Source organism: Carcharodon carcharias, chromosome 3 (assembly GCF_017639515.1).
Source record: "Carcharodon carcharias isolate sCarCar2 chromosome 3, sCarCar2.pri, whole genome shotgun sequence".
Lineage (NCBI taxonomy): Eukaryota > Metazoa > Chordata > Chondrichthyes > Lamniformes > Lamnidae > Carcharodon > Carcharodon carcharias.
In genome coordinates this window covers 231,317,729-231,339,034 of record NC_054469.1, presented here as the reverse complement: position 1 = coordinate 231,339,034, position 21,306 = coordinate 231,317,729, and positions in this window count along the sequence as shown.

Sequence of the window (21,306 nt, the reverse complement as noted above, 5' to 3'; positions counted from 1 at the left end):
CCCCACCCTACGCTCTCAATGAACAGCGCCAAAACCCAGCCATGGACTTGCACCCATCAGTTTTCTGCATGTCTTTTCTTTTATTCACTTGGGCTGTCCCCCCCACCCCCAATCCAGCAGGACACATCTTCTGATGAAGAGTCATACGGATTCCAAACTTTAACTGTCTTCCTCTCCGCTGTCAGACCTGCTGAGTTTTTCAAGGTATTTTTTGTTTTTGTTTTTGTTTTGGATTTCCAGCAGCCGCAGGTTTTTTTTTAAGACGCAGAATCACCCTGGCCAAGGTCCCCCTCCCCCACTTTTAAGAGGGCTGACAAAGAAGCTTACTTACTATTTAAATACCGTAACATTGTCACACTCCAGACCCTGCACTGCCCACCAGTCAACATCAGGCTGGCTGGCAAAACACCTTTGCCAAAGCCAGGCTTAGCCACAGAAAAGAGCTTATACTTACGTAGAGCCTTTCGTGACCACAAAGCGCTTCACAGCCAATGAAGTACTGTTTGGGAGAGCAGTCACTGTTATACTGTAGGAAATGCAGCAGCCAATTTGCGTACAGCAGCAAGCTCCCACCAACAGCAACGTGATACTGACCAGATAATCTGTTTTTGCGCCGTTGATTGAGGGATAAAGGTCGGCCAGGTCACCATGGACAACTCCCCTGTTCTTCAAAACAGTGCCATGGAATCTTTTAGATCCTAGATTTAATGTTTCATCGGAGGGAAGGAGGTAGGTAGCCAGGTCACTCCCACCGCCAGTGTCCAACTTTGACCTGTGGATGACCACCTTGGGCAGTCCCAGAAGCAGGCCTATGTGGATGCTGTGTTTCTGTATGGAATGGTCCAAACATGTGGGCTCTTAGTCCAGACAACAAGGTGAGCGGATAATGCCCATCACATCGCAATCTCACCAGTTGTAAAGTGTTAACCTGCCTCTCCATTTTCTTCTCTTGTACCTTGGAGGTATTGACTCATGCCTGGGTACAATACCACCCACTCTACCATAAGAACTTAACATTTATATAATGTCTTTAAAGTACAAATTCCCCCAAAGGCACTTGACAAACCAAAATAGATAGAGAGAGCAGACAGCAAACAGCCTGAACTGACTGGAAAATGAGGAAAGGAGACCAAAATGTCGATGAAGGTTTTGAAAGGGAGGAAATGGAGAGGTGGAGGAGGCCTTTGGAGAATAGGACAGGGGTGGGTGAAATTATGCCGATGATGGGGTGAAAGGGGATGGGAGGGAGGCATAGGCAAAGGCCAGGATCAAAAGGGTGTGGAGATGATAGTGGAGATATAGGGCCGTAACCTTCCCGCTCCTCAGTGTCGGATTTGGGGGACACCCCAAAGGTGCGCTGGGGAATCCCTCTCAGAAGTTCCAGGTAAGGGTTTGCATGGCAATTGCCCAGAAGTGTGCAGTACCTCTGGGCAATTGCGATGTGCTGGGAACCATCTGAAAATGCAGTTTAAATCGCAAACTTTGGATGATTCAGCTAGGGTTACACCCAGAAAATGTTAGCAGAATTAAAACCTCTCCTAACTTCTGGGTAACTATTGTAAAGACCCAGATCGACCCCATGGGACTACCGCCAGATCCACAACCTCCCCTCCCACAGGACTACCCCCATCCCTCCCGAATACCCAATCCAAAAATCCCAATCCCCCGACCTGCCCAACCCCACCCCACCTAACCTCCAATCTCCCACCCCCGACCTCTGACACCATCCAGCCCCTTGGACTTTGGTCCCTCCCCCCCACCCTGGACATCGGCCCCCCCCACCCCCTTCCTGGACATCCGACAACCCCCGTCAACCCCACCCCCGACCGACCTCCATCTTTGTCCTCAGACACACCCTGCCCCCTCACCGGACCTCAGATCCCCCCCAACCCAACCCCCGACCTCCGACCCACAGCCCTCAGCCAGCCTGGACCTCCAACTCCCCGCATCCCACTGGGCTTCAGATTCTCCCTCACCCACCCCTAGACCTCCAACCTCACCACACCCCTCCCCCCCACCCCCAGCAGACCGCCCACCCCCACTCACCACGGACATCCAACCGATCCCCACCCCCCTCCCCACCCCTGGCCCCAGACCACACCTGGGCACCCCCAACAAACCCACCCCCAAAATCCTGCCCACTTACCTTAGACACTTAGCTTCCCCATGGCCTGTCAATTTCCCTGGCCCTTCAAACTTACCTGCTTTATGGCAACAAGTGCTGTAAAAGGCAGGGGAGGGGTGGAGGGGTGGCCTCCTTGAGTGCGCCGGATCCGGACTTTGCTGGGGCCTGTGAGGAGTCTTTCGATGCAGGCCCCAAGCAGCTCCGGCGAACGGAAGGGTCAGCAAAATTTTCAAGACCAGATAAATGTGCATTTATTTCTTCTAGTTCCTGTGGGCCACTTTCTGACGCTGGTTGGGAGTTACAGCCCATTGAGTCAGACAAGACCATGAGGCAACGAAGCACGAGAGCCACAAAATTTCAATAATTTGCTCAGCTGGGTGGTCTAACTGTGGAGTGTTGGAATTTGGGATTTAGAGAGGAAACATTTCATAACCCATTTACATTCCACTCTGAATTTAACTGGAAGTGTAATGTGTTCTCACCCTTAGATAAAGAGCAGCCTGCAAATGGTGAGTTCAAACAAAGATAATATTATCAGTCTTAACTGTCATCATTTCCCCCTCTGATCCTCCGGCCTAAACTGTGTAATTGTGGAACGAGTAACCGAGAGCTGCAGCTAAGGAAGGCAGAGGCTGAGAGCTTGAAGGTGTATTTTATTGTGACAAAGGCTCAGAACTTTATTTTGAATTAATCTTTTTGTGCTCTGTGTTGGAGGCTACCACGTTTATTTGGAGGTTTCCCTTGTTATCATATTTTGATGTTTTCTCTAAAACAATTGGGAAGGCTACAAAATATTTTTTCCCGAAGGGGGTTCCCTTCTTCTGACTTATTTGTTAGAGGAGGAAGAGGAACAGCAGGAATCCTGGCAAGTCAGGTCCATCAGGCAGCATCACAGGGTTCTGTGGAATGAGTATGCTTGGCATTGAAGAGAAGCCCACTCAGATAGTGCCGCAAAGGATGGCATTGGACTCATCCATGCCATCTGCCACACATCTTCAGATTGTGTTCATGTGGTTACGATGCTCTGTAAGCATTTGGCTTTTTAAATCAAGGCCAGTGAGATCATCTTCAGAATACTAAACAGCCAAGATAAGCGTTCACCCAGATACATCCTACCCCACCTCCAATTTCTGAGCCTTTGGCATCTCTGTAAGCTGGAAATCACCCAATGCCAACTCTTCATCTGGATGACTTGAATCGCCCCAAGATAACCCAGTTGGGCTGGTGAATACTAAAAAAAGTGTTGATGATGGAAAGGACCAATTTATTTTGGTGTTGTTAGATCTAAAAGGTTCTGCTGTTGATTCCTTACCTCTCCCTCCAGCATCTTTCTTCTGACTTCTGCAGAGATAAGAAGAATGGGAAATGTTTCTTGTTGTCAACACTTTCCTGTCTGATTTGTACATGTATTGGCTTCCTTAGATTATGAGGTCAGAAGACCAATGCTGATTTTGGTATTTAATCAGCACAAACTATTTATGGGCATGGGCTCTCCCATCTCTCTATACCCTACAGCTTTAGACCAATGAGTTGCCAGGATTTGCTGTGCCAACCTCTCTTGCTGTTTCTTCTCAGGAATTGTGCACACACATATCATTTAGAGCCCAGGGTAATACCCTTGAATTGTGAATGCAACTTTTAGTATAAATCTACTGTCTGAAATACACAAAATATCTATCAGCAGAAGTTCACAGCCATAATATTTAACTTTTATGACCTTTGAGGGGCATCAGACCCTGTCCTACATTGTAGGAGGGCCTGCCCACAAAGGCGTTGGGTAGGATTGAAACCCCCTCCAACTGAGGAATTTATGGAACATAATTTCAAACCCATGGACATGTTTTGAACTCATGATTGAAACTACAAATTTCAAAAAGCTAATCTGCAGTCAGCAGTACAGGGCTGGGCAGCAAGGGGTTAATTCAAACATTTAGTGAAAACATAGTGACTCATCAAAAGGGTTTGGACATTGACTAACATGATCAAGAAGTCTGATTACCCACTGGCACAAAGGACATATCATCAATATATACACTCAAGGAATTATTCATCCATCACAGACAATAGTACTGGAAAAGGATCATTCAAACCCTCATTAACTTTGGAGCCAGGTGCTGTTACCGTGCCACCTCAAACAACAGAAGGATTGCTCGTACAATGAGAACTGATAATATTCGTCTGGGTATATCTTCCATGGAAAACCCTGTATTGTTTCAGCCAGCAGGAACTGATGACATTTGTCTGGACTTTGCATGGAATTAACTAAATGCGCATTGGAACAACAGGAAATATGTTTTGACATGGCCGAGTTAAATTATTATAAAAACAGAGCAGATCTGAGCATCTGGGCTGCAGTTGGAAGAAGGGTCAAATTTGGTCACCTTGAATCAGGCCTCCAGTCAACACCGGACAAACCAGCCGTGTTGGGGATGGTAAGTGTTTTCAGCCATATCATGATGATCCTGGCCTGAAGGTTATGGGCTGCAGTCAAGGAGGAGGGTCAGGAAGGGTCAACCTGGCTCACAGACCTACAGTTCTCACTGGAAGGACCAACCATGTGGAGGATTGTAAGTCTTAGCCAAATCGTAGTGATATTGATCTGAAGGTTTTGTGGGAAGGTTTGGGGTGAGAACTTGATGCTTTTTGCCAGTACCTTGTAATGTGTTTCAGCCATGTCTTGGTGATCTTGGTTTCAGGACAGGACATGATGTTCTGCCTGTGTTTCTATAAGTTTTAACCAAGTGGTGGTGGCTTTGTGTTGGGTATTGGGAATAGGTTGTTTTAAATTTTGGGTTTTGTACTGTGGGTGATTCAATAAAGCAATTGTGAATTATCAGAAGAAACTTGTCTTGCTGGTCATTCTGTTCAAGCCATACACTTGTGAATCTGGTGTCATGAACTTGAGTGCGGGAGGGTCTCTGAGGGAAAAGGGGAGCCCCTACAGTTGCTACTCTATACTGGGTTTTACTTTCTTCCACATGGTGATAGCTGCTTGATTGGCAACTCTCTTGCTATGACCCTATTCTTGTTCTCTTGTGCCTAATTTTAGTTTGATGATTATCTAAGAAAGGAGGAACAAACTTGCACCTACATAACATTTATCAGTATATCTCAAACAGCTTCACAGTCAGTGAGCTAATTTGGAAGCACAACCACTGTTATAATATAGAGAAGCATGGCAACCAACTAGTGTTGTTGTATATTAATTCTACTTAATTGTATGCAGGTAGTGGCATTAACGGGGGATTCACTTGTGCCCCTATAAGAAGAGACAGACTTAAACCATGCTTGTTGGTTTACGTGGTGCATATTTGTAATGTGGATGTCTGAAAATGAATACTTACAAAAGTGTGTAAACATTGGCTCCAGTTCTATCCTTCATCATCTGGCTTTCTGGAATATAATACACAACAAGGCTCCACAAACAGCAATGTGATAAATGACCTCCGAGTTAGTGATATTAACACTTTCCCCTGCTCTTCTTCAAATATTGAATGGGGATCTTTTAGGTGTGCACCCTAGAAGGCAGATGTACCTTGGTTTAAAATATAATCTGTAAGAAGTCCCTTCCAGGTTCTCTGGCTTAAATAACTTGATGTCAATCTTAAGATTTCTTCTATGAAATAGGAGCAGAAATAAGCCATTTGGCCCCTCGAGCCTACTCTGCCATTTGATAAGAGCATGGCTGATCTTTTTGTGTTTCAAATTCCACATTCCCATCTACCCCCAATGACCTTTGATTTCCTTGCCTAACAAGAATCTATCTACCTCCGTCTTAAAAATATTCAGTGACCCCACCCCTACCACCTTCTGAGGCAGAGAGTTCCAAAGCTGCCCCTCTGAGAGAAAAAACTTCTTCCCATCCTAAGGGTGACCCCCCCGCCTAATTTTAACACAGTGTCCCCTAGTTCTTGACTCACCCACCAGAGGAAACATCCTTTCCATGTCCACCCTGTCAATGCCCTTCAGGATCTTGTATACTTCTATCAAGTCTATTTTTCTAAACTCCGGTGGAAACAAGCCCAGTCTGTCTAAAACAAAAATAAAAATAAAAATACCTGGAAAAACTCGGCAGGTCTGACAGCATCTGCGGAGAGGAACACAGTTAATGTTTCGAGTCCATATGACTCTTCACCAGAACTAAGGAAAAATAGAAAAGAGGTGAAACAGCATTCACAGTTTTTTGCTTTTATCCCAGTCTGTCTAACCTTTCCCCATAAGTTAATTCCAGGTATCAGTCCAGTAAACCTCCTCTGAACCATCTCCAGCACATTTACATCCTTCCCTAAACAAAGAGACCAAAACTGCACACACTATTCGAGATGTGGTCTTGCCAATGCCCTATATAACTGACACATAAAATCTTTGCTTTTATGCTCAATTCCTCACATAATAAAGGATAGCATTCCATTATCCTTCCTAATTACTCGCTGTACCTGCATACTAACGTTTGTGACACATGCACTAGAATATCTTGATCCCTCTGCACCTCGGAATTCTGCAGCTGTTCCCTGTTTAAGTAATACTCTGCTTTTTTATTCCTCCTGCCAAAGTGAACAACTTCACACATTTCCCACATTTTACTCCATCTGCTGGATTTTCGCCCAAACAATCTATAATCCGTCTGCAACTTCCTTATGTCCTCTTCACAACATACTTTCCTATCTATCTTGTATCACCTCATCTAAATCATTGATATAAATTGTGAAAAGTTCAGGCCCCATCATAGACCCCTGCAGGACTCCAGTCGTCACATCCTGGCAATCTGAAAAAGACTCATTTGTGCATACTCTCTGCTTTCCGCCAGCCAATCTCCCATTCATGCTAATATGTTATCCCTGACACCATGAGCTTTTATTTTCCACAATAACCTTTGATGTGGCACCTTATCAAATGCCTTCTGGAAATCCAAGTACAGCACGTCTACAGGCTCCCTTTTATCCACTACGCATGTTATTCCTTCAAAGAACTCCAATAAATTGGTTACACATGATTTCCATTTCACAAAACCATGCTGACTCTTCCTACCTTGAGTTTCCCTAAGAGCCCAGCTAAAACCTCCTTAATGATCGATTCTAACACCTTCCCCATGACAGACATCAAACCAACTGGCCTATAGTTTCCTGTTTTCTGCATCCTTCCCTTCTGGAACAGAGAGGCTGTACTTCCCAGTCTGATGGAACCTTTCCCAAATCTAGCAAATCTAACAACAACACATCTATTACCTCATTAGTTACCTCTTTTAAGACCCTTGGTTGAAGTCCATCAGGACCCGGAGACTTGTCAGCTTGGGGTCAGTATTAGGACAAATGGAAAGGCAGGAATCTTGTTCCACCACATTTGCACAAGCAGATCACATGACTCTGAATGCTGTGGGATTTGAATTCATACACTAGGTTATATGGAGTTAGGAGAGGTCAGCAAGGATGAGATTGATAAGTGAGCAGGACATAGGGTTGCCAACTATGATTAAATGTATTCCTGGAGGTTTCATCACATGACTTGCCTCCCATGCTCCAGCCACGAGTCGGCCAACACATCCATCCTTGTGGTATATTGCCCTCCTAAGCCAATTGAAAAACTAAAAAGACTAATTACCCTCTAGGGTGATGCTTGACTGTTTGTCAAAGAGCGTTTTCCCCCCAATTTTCAATATTTTTCTATAATATAATAATAGAAAATGCTGGAAAAACTCAGCAGGTCTGGCAGCATCTGTGGAGAGAGAAACAGAGTTAACGTTTCGAGTCCGTATGACTCTTCCTCAGAGCATCCACAGCATTTTGTTTTTACCTTAATGTTCAATATTTTAAATCCAGTAAAGAGAAATGTTCAAAGAAAATTAGAGATAAACAATCTTTTTTAATGTCCCTTTTATTTTTCTCCAGGATTGCAGGATTTTCTCCAGGAGCCCTGGAGGATTGGCAACCCTAGCAGGACAGGGTAAAGATGAGTACATTTTGCACAAGTTGGATTCTCTGGAGGGTGGAATTTGTAACAAGGCCATTGGAGTCATTGAGTCTAGAAGAGGCAGTGAAAGTAAAACATGATTTTGATATAGGGTTTGAAGTTCAGCTTATAGGCAGCCACAACACTTAGGTTTCACGTTAATTCAGCCTGAATCAGTTGCTGTGGAGAGGGTGGAATTAATGTCAAGAGAGCAGAGTTTACACTGAGAGCTGAGAAATGATTAAATCAGTCTTCCCAATGCTCAGTTTGAAGAAATTATGACTCACCCATGACTTGACGTTAGACAGGCAGTCATGAGTGTAGTCATGGTGGCAGAGATGTAAAACTATCGGAATAGGTACTGATATGAGAGGAGGTAACCAGCTCACTATCAAAGAGCCTAACTTGAGAGGGTTAAGCCTGCTGGCAGCAGTGAAATGAACTTGATTCAGGGATAAGCAGGAAAACAAAGGTATGACTGGTAGTGATGACCAGTATGGTAGCCAACAAAGGAGTGAAACCCCATTCAAGAGTCAGAAGTGGTAGAATTTGATGTAGATGTAACTGGAGGAGCGGGAGATAATTCAACTGCCATTGAAGGGGCAGAGAATTGGCCACAATTCAGTGATCCTTAATCCCAGAAGCTAGTGAGGAAGTGAGGATTTGATCCAGAGAAACAGTTGAGGGACGTAGGCTGATCCAGGAGGGCAGCAGTGGAGTAGAGAATAATCCAGGATTAGCCAAGTGATACCACCAGGTAACTATCCTTCACGCATGTGAGTGTAGACAGTGTGTGTTGGGCAGGCTAATTTCTACAGAACAATTGTCCTTGAAATGGCCTGTGCAAATATTAGTGCACCGAGTACCTAAAACATTGGTGTGAAATTTCTTTATCTGCTATATTAACAGAGGCTTAATCCATTTATTTAAACAGATTAACAGCTATATTAAAATGAAACCAAAGGAATTTACACAAATCCATTAAGTATTCATACACCAATATTTACAATGCAAAATTTCAAAGTCATCTGCCTGTAATTTCCAAAGGACTGAATAGTTAATAACATCTGCTTATGCTATTTCTCCAGGGTTTCTGCCAATCCTCCATCATAGTTACAGTAAGACGTTGGACAAGGCCTGCATAAATTCAGAGCTAATATGTCCCATCAGCTTGTGAACACTGACCTGTTATTTATATGTCATCATAGGTTGATTTTCCACCAAGTAAACTGTATTGTTACTGTCTTTAGTACATAGAGAACAAAGTATGGGCATGCCATGAAGTTATATGGTGTGCATACATGTAATACTATAGTTTAGAGCAATTCATGATTTTAGCTCCCCACTTAGACTGACAGAGTGGTTGTCTCTGAGGGATCAGGACATTTCCAACAATAACAATTTATAGGCCAGTAAGATGGCTTGCCAGTTAGTTGAAATGCTTATCTTACACTGTCAGACAACTTAACTTCCTCATCAGCTAAAAAAAAATTGTTGATTAAAAGTGGAACTTGCAGAGGACACCACAGTTTAAGTTTATTTTACTGCCACATTATTTGTTGCATTTTCCAAATAGGATGCCTGATCAAAATGTAATCCAGTAGGTGTTAACACCTGCTCATTTCAAAAATGGAAATTGAAATACTGGCAGAAAGGCCAAAGAATGTAAATTTATATTAACAAAAGGAAAATTCCCTTTTGTATGCATGAATGCTGCCTAAGCACTGCATTTACTCGCTGAAAGAGAAGGGTAGATCTTATTTCAAAGATTTCAGATTTCCCATGCCACTGATTGGTTAAAAAGGCAAATGTTTGACAAATGTAATCAGGTTTTCTGAAGCAGTGATAGATCTGACAGATAGAAGGAATGCAGTTGATGGGGTGGATACAAGGCTGTGTGGGTTTTCAGAGGGTGTTCAATAAAGCTTCTCCGAAGCTGTTAGAAACGTTCAGGTGGGTGGACTTTAAGAGGAGACATGGCCACTCAAGCAAAAGGTGGTTGACGGGCAGAGTTAGGATAAACAGGTGTCGATGACACCAGAGACAGCGTGGAAATGATGTACTCCAGGAGTCAGTGTTGGTTTTGGGATCTATAAATGATTAGATATAGGAAATGCTATCTCAAAATTTACAGACAGGACAAAGGTAGGAGGTTTGGAAAACAATAACCGAGACAAGTTTTTCAGAATGGGCAAGCAGGTGGCTGATGCAAGTTAATGTGGTTCAGTGTGAGGGGGTATATTTTGGGAAGGAAACAAGGAATGGGGAACATACATTTGCTGAAAATATGCTGAAGGGGATGGATGAACCCATAGGGCCATGATGTACATACCTTTAGATAAATGGGGAAAAAACGTACCCAACCATGCCCTCATCCTGATGGCCAATTTCTTTTGCACCTGCAAATTGTGAATAGACCCTCAGTATGTAAACATCAAGTGTCACTACGTGCTGAGGTTCTACCTGTTTATGGTATTGCAAAGGATGGGTCTGGCCTTGTTGCTGTGGAACACCCCAGTCAATTGAACTGTGCCGTACCAGCTGTCCTTTGTGGTGAAGTTTATGCAGAAAAACACCTTTGACCACAAATCCATCAGGCAACGGTCCACAAGTCATGACCTCGAGGAGATGGTGGATCCTGTTGGATAGTTCGCCGAGCAGACTGCCAATGTCATTAGACAGAATGAAAACAGCAAATGCTGGAAAAACTCAGCAGGTGTCTGACAGCACCCGTGGAGAGAGCAAAACAAGTTTAGTATTTCGAGGCTGTATGACTCTTCTTCAGAGCTTTGGGCATTAATGTCCTGCTGCTTGTTTGAAGGTTCTGTTGATAAGACATTCTTCCTCATGAAGTAAAAACAAAATACCGCGAATGCAGGAGATCTGCAATAAAAACAGAAAATGCTGGAAAAACTCAGCAGGTCTGACAGCATCTGTGGCGAGAGAAACAGAGTTAACGTTTTGAGTCTGTATGACTCTTCTTTAGCTCTGCTTCTCCCCTCGTTCCAATGGCACAGACATCTTTGGAGGGAAACATGCAAAAACTAGACAACTCCTCCATGCAAATAAGTGGCTAACTTGTTCTGGTTAAAAAAGCATGCTGCCTCTGATCAGTGCCAAGGTCTGAAGACGGCAGAGCTCAAAATAAAATGCATTCACCTGAGAAGCCTGCGAACTGCTCAATGACAAATTATCCCATAGAGATTGAAGCGATTTTGCATTTGCTGTCCCATGTCAGGGGGCCCCTTAAACAACTGGCCGTGACCTCATTCCAGGGCATGGCCAATGACCTCAGAAGCTGGACATCCCATCCTCCAACACTGATTAAGCAGAATGATGGCCTCAAACCCACCCATGAAATTAACAAGCCCCAATTGACGATTTATTGGACATGTTCCAAAGGTGGGCCCAGAAGTTGAAGGGCTGCCGACTAACTGAGTGAAGACTTGGAGTTTGGTGAAAGGGGGGTTTTAAGTGTTAATTTTGTTCATAAATTTTGCTCTTAAAAGCTAATCTAGTCTGTAATTAGCAGTAACTGGAAAGCAGTGTGTAAGCAGGCTAAGCTCTTTCTTGCAGTTTAGACAGGGTAAACTCACTCTCAGCTGTAGGAGCTGAGTAGTTAATGAGCTAACTGGTTGAATCTGGTTACTGTAGCCCCAGTTCAGTTTACTATAAATTCAGGGCTTGGCCTAAGTAGCCAAGTGGTTATGGTACTGGGTTTGTAACCCCAAGATCAAGAGTTCGAATCTCACAATGGCAAACTATGAAACAATGTAACTTCATCTGAAACAGATGGAAATGTGTTTTTGGCTTGGCCAAAATAGCCAAGTGGTTATGGTACTGGGTTTGTAACCCCAAGATCAAGAGTTCAAATCTCACAATGGCAAACTATGAAACAATGTAACTTCATCTGAAACAGATGGAAACAGGTTTACTCAAAAGAGTATCAAGAGTTCATAAGCTTGGCCTAAATAGCCAAGTGGTTATGGTACTGGGTTTGTAACCCCAAGATCAAGAGTTCAAATCTCACAATGACAAACTATGAAACAATGTAACTTCATCAGAAACAGATGGAAACAGGTTTACTCAAAAGAGTATCAAGAGTTCAAATCTCACCATGGCAAACTATGGAACAATGTAACTTCATCAGAAACAGATGGAAACAGGTTTACTCAAAAGAGTATCAAGAGTTCATCTTCTTAACGATCTCATGGAGGTAATTGTGGATTCAGTTTGTTTCCTGATACTGAGGAGAGAAGGTGTGTGGTGTTGGTGTTGCTGCTCCTCAGTGTTTCAACTGTTTCTGCTGCTGCCTTTGGGGTTGTTGCTTCTGCTGTGTGCTGCTGCTGCTCCTGCACTTGAGGGTGTTTGCTGCTGCTGCTGCCCCTGCACTTGAGGGTGTTTGCTGCTGCTGCTGGACCTGCACTTGAGGGTGTTTGCTGCTGCTGCTGGACCTGCCCGTGTGGAGCAAAAGGAGAGAGAGGGAGGCCAGGAGGCCAGGACTGTGTCTGAAAACAACATCCTAGGTGGGTGTCCAACATTATTGTTTGTGTAAGGTGGGGGCAATAAAGGACTGTGTTTTGTAGGGGGAGGAAAGAAGACTGTAGGAAGGTTTGGGGAAGGAAGAGAGGGGGGTGTGTGGTTAAAACCACCATTCTGCTACCCCCCCCGCCCCACCCAGCCCTTTCCCAGTAAGGCCAGCGGTGGCTGGTGAAGACATTGCCTCCCCCTGCAAGAAGATCATCACACCCCACCCAACATCCACCTTTCACTGGAGACACCCACCTGGACTCTTCCCTTTTCCCTCCTGTGCCTCCCTGTCCTTCACTCCTCTCCCTCCTCTCCTCTCCTGTACAAAAGGGGGAGGTTATTACTACCTCCCTCCCTAGGGAGGAACATTGTATATTTAAAAAAAAAAAATATATATATATTAAAAAAATATATATAATTTAAAAAAAAAATGGCCAATCCTTCCCAGGGTGGGCGTGGCTCTGGCCTTAAAGCCAGTTCAACATCTCCTGTGGCCGGGCCCTCGAGGGCTAATGTGGAGGCGGCTTTGTCACCGGTGGCAGGGCCTACAAAAAAGACTTATGCGGGGGTGGTTGCTTCTGCAGCTCCTGCTGCTCCCGCTGCCCTGTCGCCATTCCGTCTCCTCACCAGGGCCCTCGGGGTAAAATGCTACACTCACCCTGAGATGACTATTGAGGCCTGCGTTAAGGCTATGGCTGGGGTTGTCGGCCCCTCAGCCATTGTCGCGGCCTCAAAGATGTATGGGAGGGCCATCTTTTTCTTGAGGTCCGAGCGGGCAGTGCAACTCGCCCTGCAGAAGGGGCTCACTGTGGGCGGGACTTTTCTGGCGGTGGATCCCCTTGAGGCCACCGCCCAGAGGATTGTTATTTCAAATGTCCCGCCCTTTATACCATGTGGGCTCCTCCTCCCCCACCTTAATAAGCTGGGGGAGGTCAGGTCAGGGGTTGCACCAGTCCCGCTTGGCCTCAAAGACTCGGCCCTCCGCCACGTGTACTCCTTCCGGCGCCAAGTTTTCGTCCGCTTGGCCCGGGAGGAGTGCCTGGAGGGGGCCTTCTCAGTTAATTTTGAGGGGACCGCCTATCGGGTCTTCTGGACCGCGGAGGGTGTGCGGTGCCATGCCTGTAAGGAGGTGGGGCACGTAAGAAAGAACTGCCCCGCCTCCAAGGCCACGAGCCCCACCCAAGCGGCCGCGGCTGGCACCGCCCTTCCTCCCCCCGCCACCACTCCATCTCCCTCCCCGCAAGGGGAAGCGACCCCGGCAGCAGCTGCCATCTCGGCTGCCGGTGAGGCGGGGGGAGAGCCCCCGCGCCGTAAGAAGGCGCGGAGGAAGACCCGAAATTTGGAGGCGGCCCCTGAAACGCCCCAAACCCCCCAAACACCTGCAAGCACCGGCTCGGGGGAAAAGACAACATCCGGCCCCGGCGTCGTGTCCGCGTGTGCTCCCGGGCCCGTGGGTGCTAAGGCGCCGAGTGCTGGGCCCGGCGTCGTCCCTGCGCGTGCTCCCGGGGCCGGCGGGGAAGGGACGCGGGACCCCGAGCCGGGGTATCTAACACCCAAAACCCAGAGGGTGGAGTGTCCGGGAGGGCTGGACAAGGAGGAGGGGGCCTCGGAAATGGAGGTCTCCCTAGCCCCCAGCCTGACCCGGAAGAGACGTCACACTTCGGAGGAGGAGGTGGGTGATGCCCAAACTGAAGAAGTTGGGTGTGTCCCTTCCCCCGATGAAGAGGTGGTGGCGTCTCCACCAAGTAAAATCTCGCCCTGTCCTCTGGGGGAACTCAAAACCCCTGCACCGACTCCCACCACTATTACCCCTGTCAACCTGCTGCAGTCCCCTGAACAGGGCCCCTCGGGGGTCACTGAAGGCACCTCCCTTGAGGTGGTGCCCGACTCAGAGACCCTCGATACCCCCGAGGTACCTTCTGGCTCATCGGGGGACTGCAACTTTCAAAATTTAAAAAATGTCAACGGGTCATTGGGTGGCGGCGAAAAGGAAGGCCTTCCCGCTCCCTCCCAAACCTTAGCACCGGGCGTCCTAGTTTTAGGTCAGGGGCTTGTCCTGAGCTCCCCGGACGACCCGGTGCCGGGAGGAGAGCGGGCATCAGAACTGCCGCTGCCCTCTGACCCAAAACGTTTAGAGGAGACCAGAGAGGACCCCTCTGGCCTTGATCCTGGGGGTGGGATCGAGGTACAGGTGGGGCCAGCTGGCAACTCCGAATCAGCCCCCGTACTCAATGCGGGGGAGGGGTCGGAAGCTGGAGGCGACGACCTGGAGGAGGACGGGGTGTCCGTGGTGAGCGCTGGAGATTACGCTGAGTCGCTCTCAAGCGAGGCGGTGGATCCCCTGGTGCCCTCCACTGACTCCCCCCTCATCCCCCCAAGGGAACTCCGGGACTTTTTGGCGAGTCATCGCGGTCGCCGAGACAGGGTTCAGTTGGCCTTGGACCGGTGGCATTCTTTTCCGCTGGTGTTCTGGTCCACTCGCGAGGCTCTCAAGTCTCCTGAGTTGGATAGGAACGCGCGGCGGAGGGTCCAAACGTTTCTCGCTGGGCTCCTGAAGGAGAGGAAGGACTAAAAAGTCCTCTTCTTCTTTTTAATGACTTAAGGTGAAGGTTTGATGTACCTTTGACAATGAAGACGACTATAGCCAGCCTCAACATCCGTGGCAGCAGGGCCGCACAGCGCAGGTTCCAGAACTTCTCGGTCCTCAGGGACGGGAAGTACGCGTTGTGCTTCCTGCAAGAAACCCATACCGTTCCGGGAGACGAAGCCACGTGGCTCCTGGAGTGGCGAGGGGGGGTCTACATGAGTCACCTAGCCTCCAATTCTGGCGGGGTGGCTATCTTGTTGGCCCCGCATTTTCAGCCGGAGATCTTGGGGGTCAAGGAGCCAGTGCCAGGCCGGTTGCTGCACCTGACTGTGCGTCTGGGGGGGGCGGTGCTTCACTTTGTGAATGTGTACGCTCCCCTGGGCACGCAGCAGCAAGCGAGCTTCTTTGAAGAAGTGTCCACTCATCTCGGCTCCATCGACGCTGGCGAGTGCATCGTCCTCGGGGGGGATTTCAATTGCACCCTCGGGGTCCGGGACCGTCACGGTACCCCGCACTGCACGCGAGGTGTGAGTAAGTTGCGGGACCTGGTCAGGTCCTTCGACTTAGTGGACGTCTGGCGAAATCTCCATCCTGACTCCAGCGTGTTCACCTTTGTGTCACCTGGAGTCGGAGCGTCCAGACTCGACCGCCTTTACGTTTCGAAGGCGTACGTGTCCTGCGTTCCGGCTGCTTCTATACAGCAGGTTCCGTGCACGGACCACCGTCTGGTGTGGGCGGAGCTCACTTCGTTCTGCGCTCGGACGGGGTCCGCGTACTGGCATTTTAATAACCTGTTGTTGGAAGACCAGCGGTTCCTGGACTCGTTCCGTCGCTTCTGGGCCGGCTGGAGAAGGAAGCGGGGAGGCTTCCCCTCCTTGAGGCTATGGTGGGACGTGGGCAAGACTCACGTCCGAGTTTTCTGTCAAGAGTACGCGAAGGGGTCGACAAAGAGACGCAAATCCAGGGTCGAGGAGTTGGAGAAGGAGGTGCTCGACCTGGAGGCACGTCTCCGTCAGCCCGACGCGGACCCGGCCCTGCGGTCGGTGTACGATGAGAAGAAGGGCGCGCTGCGGGACCTGCAACTGGTCGGGTCTCGGGGCGCGTTCGTGAGGTCGCGGATCTGTTTCCTTAAGGAGATGGACCGTGGCTCTCCCTTCTTCTACTCACTGGAAAAAAGGCACGGGGTCCGTAAGCAGCTCTTTACGCTGCTGGCCGACGACGGATCACTTGTCTCGGATCCGGAGGGCATCAGGGCCATTGCCCGAGATTACTACACTGCCCTTTTCTCTCCGGATCCGTCCAGTGAGGAAGCTTGCAGAGTTTTGTGGGAGGACCTGCCGCAGGTCGGCCCGGAGTGCGCCGGAAAGCTCGACTCCCCTATAAGTCTGGGGGAGCTGACCGGCGCACTCGACGGTCTTTCTAGGGGCAAAACCCCGGGACTAGACGGGCTGACCGTGGAGTTCTTCAGGGCGTTCTGGGACGTCATGGGGAGCGACTTCGCGGGGGTCCTGGGGGAGAGCATTGCTACCGGGGAGATGCCCCTTTCGTGGCGCAGGGCCGTGATTGCCCTGCTACCGAAGAAGGGGGATCTCCGCCTTCTTCAAAACTGGCGCCCGGTCTCCCTCCTCAGCACGGACTACAAAATCTTCGCCCGAGCCATGTCTTCTCGGCTCGGCACCGTGCTGGACCACATGATCCACCCTGACCAGTCCTACACCGTCCCGGACCGAACCATTTATGATAACATCCATCTGGTCCGGGACATCATCCACCATTCCCAGAGGGCTGGTCTGTCGAGCGCCTTCCTGTCTCTCGATCAGGAGAAGGCGTTCGACAGGGTGGATCACGAATACTTACTCGGAACTCTGCGAGCTTTCGGGTTCGGGACGCATTTTGTCGCCCGGATCCGACTTCTGTACACTGCCGCGGAGTGTCTAGTGAAGGTTAACGGGTCCCTGACGGCGCCCCTTCGCTTTGGGAGAGGGGTACGTCAGGGCTGCCCCCTGTCTGGCCAGTTGTATTCTATTTGCGTGGAGCCTTTCCTGCGCCTCTTGCGGAGGAGGTTGTCGGGATTGGTTCTGCGCGGGCCGGGCATCGGGGTGGTCCTTTCGGCTTACGCCGATGACGTGCTCCTTATGTTTAGTGACCCGGCTGACCTGCGGAGGATGCGCGAGTGCCAGGAGGTCTACTCTGCCGCTTCTTCTGCCAGGATCAACTGGGGTAAGTGTTCTGGACTCCTGGTCGGTCAGTGGCAGATGGATCCCCTACCCGAGGAGCTCAGGCCTTTCACCTGGAGCAGGACCAGCCTCCTCTACCTGGGGGTCCATCTCTGCCCCGCTGAGGAATCCTGGCCGGCAAACTGGCAGGAACTGGAGACGAAAGTCACCGCTCGCCTGCGGCGCTGGACAGGACTGCTCCGAGTGCTATCTTACCGGGGTCGAGTTCTGGTCATAAACCAGCTGATCGCCGCCATGTTGTGGTATCGGCTGGTCACTTTGACCCCTCCCCCGGACTTTGTCACAAGAATCCAGAGATTGTTAGTCGACTTCTTCTGGGACAAAAGATTGCACTGGGTCGCTGCCGAGGTTCTGAGTCTCCCGCTTAGGGAGGGTGGTCAGGCGCTAGTGTGCCTACGCACACAGGTGGCGACTTTCCGCCTTCAGACCCTGCAGCGATACCTCTACGTTGAGCCTCCTCCTAGATGGTGTGCCCTGATGACGTATTTCTTCCGTCAGGTGCACGGCCTGAATTATGACGTGCAGCTCCTGTTTATAGAACAGCTGGGCCTCGGTGGCTCCTTGCAGGCGTTGCCCGTCTTTTACCAGGACCTGATCAAAGTCTGGAAAGTGGTCGCCTCGCGACGCAGCTCTCCCCCGTCAGGAGTAGCGGCTATCGTCAGAGAGCCGCTGCTCAGGAATCCGCCCCTCCGTCCTTTTCAGTGGTTGGCGGAGAGGAGGGCTGTGGCCGCAGGGGTGACCAGGATCGGGGACGTGCTGGGTGGCGGAGGACTGGGCTGGATGCTCCCGCAGGAGTTGGCGCGACGCGCGTCTGTGAGTGTCCAGGTCGCAGCCGATGCCATCCAAGACCTGAGAACGGTCGTGCTCGGACCCGACGTTATTTTGGGTCTTGAGGTGGCCCAGGTGCGCGGTGGTCTTCCGTCTGAGCGTTCCCCTGTTCGGACGGAATTCCACATTGGCCCCAAGCCCCGAACCCTCCCTCGGGTGCTGGTGCCCCGCAATATGAGCCGCCTCGGGGACATGCCCTCTGTGCCTTTTGGCACAGCAAAGAGGGGCTTTTTGTATGGACTGCTGCTGCACACCTTCCATTTTCTCGCCCTTGTCCGTCGACCGGACACGCCCTGGTGTGCCTTGTTGCCGTCCGGCGGCGGAGGCCCTCGATGGGAGGCCCTCTACGGAGGTGTCCTCCCCCTTTCTATCGGGGACCTGGGTTGGAGGGTGTTGCATGCGGCAGTCCCTTATAATAAGAGGATGCATAGGTTCACGGACTCTCAGGACACATGCCCTTTTTGCGGTCTTGTGGAGTCCGTGGACCATGTATACATAGGGTGTTGTAGGCTGCACTCCCTTTTTAGTTATTTGAAAAACCTTTTATTGATGTTTTGTTTGCACTTCAGCCCCACGCTCCTGATCTATGGGCACCCGGTGCGGAAGGGGGTCGGGAAGGAGGAGGACCTCCTCGTGAACCTGCTCCTGGGCCTGGCCAAGTTGGCCATTAACAGGTCCAGGCAGCGGGCGATCGACGGGGGAGTCCCGCCTGATTGTTTGTCCCTCTTCCGCGGCTACGTTCGCTGCCGGATGTCCCTGGAGAAGGAGCACGCGGTGTCTGCTGGCACTCTCGAGGCCTTCCGTGCTCGGTGGGCACCGCGGGGACTGGGGTGTTTTGTTGACCCCTTTAATCACATTTTGATTTAAAGTTTGTAAGTTTCCTTTAAACTTTGTTCTTGGTTTTACAGCTGACCTGAATTAGGGGCTGTGCCTGATTTATCCCAATTTTGTTGATTTGGTTTTCATTTAAAAGATTATCAAGAGTTCAAATCTCACAATGACAAACTATGAAACAATGTAACTTCATCAGAAACAGATGGAAACAGGTTTACTCAAAAGAGTATCAAGAGTTCATCTTCTTAACGATCTCATGGAGGTAATTGTGGATTCAGTTTGTTTCCTGATACTGAGGAGAGAAGGTGTGTGGTGTTGGTGTTGCTGCTCCTCAGTGTTTCAACTGTTTCTGCTGCTGCCTTTGGGGTTGTTGCTTCTGCTGTGTGCTTCTGCTGCTGCTCCTCCAGTGCTGCTGCTGCTGCCTTGCCCCTGTGCTGCTAAAGGAGAGAGAGGGAGAGAAGAGAACAGTTGCTACTGTTGCTACAGGACAGGAAGGCCAGGAGGCCAGGACTGAGTTGGAAAACAACATCCTAGGTAGGTGTCTGAACTGTGTATTTTTGTTTAAGGTGGGGGCAATTAAGGACTGTGTTTTTGTAGGGGGAGGCAAGAAGACTGCCAGAGGAGTTGGGGAAGGAAGAGCGGGAGGGTGTGTGTGTGTGCTGAAACCATCTTTCTGCCACCCCTCCCCCCAACCCAGCCCTTTTCCCAGTAAGGCCAGCAATAGCTGGTGAAGACATCGCCTCCCCCTGCCTGAAGAACATCAGGCCCCCACCCACCGTCCATCCACCATCGAGGACACCCACCAGGACATTTACCTCTTTCCCTCCTGTGCCTCCCTGTCTTTTACTCCTCTCCCTCCTCTCCTCTCCTGCCTAAAAGAGGGGAGGTTGTTTCTACCTCTCTCCCCCACCCCTTTTCCTCCCTATATTTCTAAAAAAAAATAAAAAGAAAAAAACAAAATGGCCAATCCTTCCCGGGGTGGGCGTGGCTCTGGCCCTAAGGCCAATTCACCATCACCTGTGGCCGGGCCCTCGAGGGCTAATGTGGAGGCGGTTTTGTCACCGGTGGCAGGGCCTCAAAAAAAGAAAACTTATGCGGGGGTGGTTGCTTCTGCGGCTCCAGCTGCTCCCGCTGCCCTGTCACCTTTCCGCCTCCTGACCAGGGCCCTTGGGGTAAAGAGCTATGCTCACCCTGAAATGACAATAGAGGCCTGCGTAAAGGCTATGGCTGGGGTCGTCGGCCCCTCAGCCATTGTCGCGGCCTCTAAAATGTATGGGAAGGCCATATTCTTCTTGAGGTCCGAGCGGGCGGTGCACCTCGCCCTGCAAAAAGGACTCACTGTGGGCGGGACTTTTCTGGCGGTGGACCCCCTTGAGGCCACCGCCCAGAGAATTATTATTTCGAACATCCCGCCTTTTCTATCCAGTGAGCTCCTCCTCCCCCACCTTAATAAATTGGGGGAGGTCAGGTCGGGGGTTGCACCAATCCCGCTCGGCCTCAAAGACTCGGCCCTCCGCCATGTGTACTCCTTCCGGCGCCAGGTATTTGTCCGCTTGGCCCAGGAGGAGTGCCTGGAGGGGGCCTTCGTTATCAATTTTGAGGGGACCGCCTATCGGGTCTTCTGGACCGTGGAGGGCGTGCGGTGCCATGCTTGTAAGGAGGCGGGGCACGTGAGGAAGAACTGCCCCGCCTCCAAGGCTATGAGCCCCACCCAAGCGGCCACGGCTGGCACCGCCCCTCCTCCCCCCGCCACCACTCCATCTCCCTCCCCGCAAGGGGAAGCGACGCCGGCGGCCACTGCCATCTCGGCTGCCGGTGAGGCGGGGGGAGAGCCCCCACGCCGTAAGAAGGCGCAGAGGAAGACCCGCAACCTGGAGGCGGCCCCTGAAACGCCCCAAAACCCCCAAACACCTGCAAGCACCGGCTCGGGGGAAAAGACAACATCCGGCCCCGGCGTCGTGTCTGCGTGTGCTCCCGGGCCCGTGGGTGCTAAGGCGCCGAGTGCTGGGCCCGGCGTCGTCCCTGCGCGTGCTCCCGGGGCCGGCGGGGAAGGGACGCGGGACCCCGAGCCGGGGTATCTAACACCCAAAACCCAGAGGGTGGAGTGTCCGGGAGGGCTGGACAAGGAGGAGGGGGCCTCGGAAATGGAGGTTTCCCTAGCCCCCAGCCTGACCCAGAAGAGACGTCACGCTTCGGAGGAGGAGGTGGGTGATGCCCAA